The following is a 3,958-nucleotide window of genomic DNA, read 5'->3' as shown; positions in this document are numbered from 1 at the left end:
TTTCAATAAATCTCAATACAAAGGCTACCAACACCGCATTCTTGCTTTTGTTCTGCGACATTCTTTGGACATCTTTTTTCCTATACAGAAATGGTCACCTAACATTAACTATGAGTTTATTGATGAGATTTCAGAACAGTATAATGATTTTCATCATGCATACAGTGGGGCAAAAAAGTATTTAGTCAACCACTAATTGTGCAAGTTCTCCCACTTGAAAATATTAGAGAGGCCTTTAATTGTCAACTTGGGTAAACATCAACCATGAGAAACAGAATGTGGGAAAAAAAACAGAAAATCACATTGTTTGATTTATAAAGAATTTATTTGCAAATCATGTTGGAAAATAAGTATTTGGTCTATACCAAAAGTTCATCTCAATACTTTGTTATGTACCCTTTGTTGGCAATAATAGAGGCCAAACATTTTCTGTAAGTCTTCACAAGCTTTTCACACACTGTTGCTGGTATTTTGGCCCATTACTCCATGCAGATCTCCTCTAGAGCAGTGATGTTTTGGAGCTGTCGTTGGGCAACACGGACTTTCAACTCCCTCCTCACCCTGTGGCGTCAAAATGATAACAAAAACGGGGAGCAAAAATCCCAGAACCACATGGGGGGACCTAGTGAATGACCTACAGAGAGCTGGGACCACAGTAACAAAGGCTACTCTCAGTAACACAATGCACCGCCAGGGACTCAAATCCTGCACTGCCAGATGTGTCCCCCTGCTGAAGAAAGTACACGTCCAGGCCTGTCTGCGGTTCGCTAGAGAGCATTTGGATGATCCAGAAGAGGACTGGGAGAATGTGTTATGGTCAGATGAAACCAAAATAGAATTTTTTGGTAGAAACACAGGTTCTCTTTTTTGAAAGAAAAACAATACTGAATTGCACCATACCCACTGTGAAGCATGGGGGTGGAAACATCATGCTTTGGGGCTGTTTTTCTGCAAAGGGACCAGGACGACTGATCTGTGTAAAGGAAAGAATGCATGGGGAGATTTTGAGTGAAAATCTCCTTCCATCAGCAACGACATTGAAGATGAGACGTGGCTGGGTCTTTCAGCATGACAATGATCCCAAACACACAGCCAGGGCAACAAAGGAATTCAAGGTCCTGGAGTGGCCTAGCCAGTCTCCAGGTCTCAACCCCATAGAAAATCTGCAGACGGAGTTGAAAGTCCGTGTTGCCCAACGACAGCCCCAAAACATCACTGCTTTAGAGGAGATCTGCATGGAGGAATGGGCCAAAATACCAGCAACAGTGTATGAAAAGCTTGTGAAGAATTCCAGAAAACGTTTGGCCTCCGTTATTGCCAACAAAGGGTACATAACAAAGTATTGAGATGAACTTTTGGTACTGACTAAATACTTATTTTCCACCATGATTTGCAAATAAATTCTTTAAAAATCAAACAATGTGATTTTCTGTTTTTTTTTTTCCACATCCTGTCTCTCATGGTTGAGGTTTAACCGTGTTGACAATTCCAGGCCTCTCTAATATTTTCAAGTGGGAGAACTTGCACAATTAGTGGTTGACTAAATACTTATTTGCCCCACTGTACATGGGCACAGAAGTAATAACAGAGCACCATTTGGTTAGTTTGACAATTCCGAACTCAAGAAGAAAAAGGCACTGAAGAAAAAGATTGAACCAGTCAGAAGAAAGCAACTATGGCCAAGGCACATGTGTGGAGTATACCCGCCCTCCACTCTTTATTTTAACAGATCTATTACTATTCTTGTACAGTATAGTGTTTTAACAGAAGGTAAAAGAAAGTTTCCAAAACCATTATCATCAATCAATATAATTAATAATGTCTACAACTAATCTTGTGTTATTAATTTATTCATAAATTTTCATTCATTTTTCCGGCCACTTATCCTCACGAGAGTCACGGAGGTGCTGGAGTCCATCTCGGCTAACCATGGGCAGCAGGCGGTGTACACTCTGAATCGGTTGCCAACCAAACGCAGGCCACACACTAATACCAAGGGAAATTTAGAGTCTTTAGCCTACAGCGCGTTTTTTTAAGATGTGGGAGGACACAAGAGTACCTGGAGAAAACCCATGCAGAGACAGAGGGAACATGCAAATTCCAAACAGGAACTGTGAGGCGGCCATGCTAACCACTTATCCACCATGCCACCTTCATAGAAATGATAAAAATAACACAGGAAAATACAATCATGATTAATAATTTATAATATATATACATGATTATAATTGAGACCTGGCATCTACAGGCATGGACTTCACATTTTTGGTTGTAGGCCGCAATTTAGCCAAAACGTGAAGTCCATGCATGTGGACGCCAGGTCGTATGCACTTTTTTTAAATTTCAAAACATCGAAACAACAACACTTTATTGATAAAGGGCTAAACGTTGATGATGAATTTGATTTATGGTATAACATATATAAGATGGTGATGTGCTAATATGGTCTTTCTAACTTAAAATAAGATCACTGTCAAAAGCATTCCAGAAATCTGATACTTGTATGATAAAGGTAGTCCCTAGGTTACGGCAGACCCAACTTTCGCGATTTCGACTTTATGACACCTGAGTCTCTTCGTTTTTTGTTGTTGTTGTTGTTGTTAAATGTTGACTTTTGTTTTGTAATGCATGCTTTTATTTTGGCGCAGGAAGCATAGAACAGGAAGCCAGCGCATTTACAGACGGGCCCGCCCACCCAACACACGCAGATACAGAGCAGCCGCAGAGTAGACAACCTGCGTGCACATTTGTTACTGTTTATCTAGCGCTTAGCTCCAACGTCATGGCGAGCACAGTACAATGATATATAATACCTGTTTTTGGATTTTTTTTTTTTAATTAAGAGGGTCTGAATAATAATAGATGTAAATAATACATGTTTTTGTGTAGTTTTTTTCCCAATATAGAGGGTCTAAATTGAAGAAAGAAAAAAAAATAAAAAACTATCCAAAACATGTACTCTACGTCATTGTACTGTCCTCGCCAAGATGTTGGATCTCAGTTCTAGCTAGACAGTGAGCTAAGCTCTGAAATGAGGATGTCAGATGTCCGTGTGGCTTGCTGATTTGATTCAGCTGCTCATGGCATCAACATTTGCAGAATGAAACTAAAATAAAATGAAATTAAATCAGTTTCATCTTCAATTCAGGTTTGCGTTTACAAGTAGCTGCTGATACAGCAATAACAAACGATTATCATACATCAATTAGCATCCGCACATCATCAAAAACAATCACATAAACTGGCCCCAAGTATTCAACCACAATTGAAAACGCACAATAAACAGTTTAAAAGGGGATATGAACAGTCATCGCCTCTGGATGCTTCACAAGCAATAAATGTGCGAGCAGAATGTCCTCTCTGTCGCTCGGCTGCGATTTGTAGAGGTGTGCATCGACACCGCCCTCACGATTCGATTCGATTACGATTCAGAAGGCCACGATTCGATTCGATTCGATTCGATTCAGAGGGTCACGATTCGATTCGGTTCGATTCGGCAATGCATTGCGATACATTAAAGCCTGGGATGCATTAAAATTCTAAAGCAAAGCATATTTTTTGTGAATCATGAGCCAACACAAGCGGACAGACATTAAACAACTTTTTATTGGCTCTTGTGTCACTCCTGGTCGAAGTCAAATGAAAATAGTATACTTTCATATATATCTTAAAAAAAAAAAAAAATCAGATCACAGCATTTAATTAGTGCTTATAATGAGACCAGGGCTTTCTCTTTTTTTTTTTTTTTTTTACACACAGTAGCAGCCTTTCACACAGTGCAACATCTGAACTCCTGTGCAAAATCAGTAATAACAGTCACTGTATTTTAGTCACAACGACCCATCAATAAAAATATTCAAATAAATATTAAAGAAAACGACAAAGAAAATATTTTAGTGCAGCAGCATCTTTAACGCAATATCAATCCAGGGATCAGTTCAGTTGCAAACAAAACATC

Source organism: Corythoichthys intestinalis, chromosome 7, assembly GCF_030265065.1.
Source record: "Corythoichthys intestinalis isolate RoL2023-P3 chromosome 7, ASM3026506v1, whole genome shotgun sequence".
Classification (NCBI taxonomy): domain Eukaryota; kingdom Metazoa; phylum Chordata; class Actinopteri; order Syngnathiformes; family Syngnathidae; genus Corythoichthys; species Corythoichthys intestinalis.
This window is presented reverse-complemented; position numbering follows the sequence as displayed.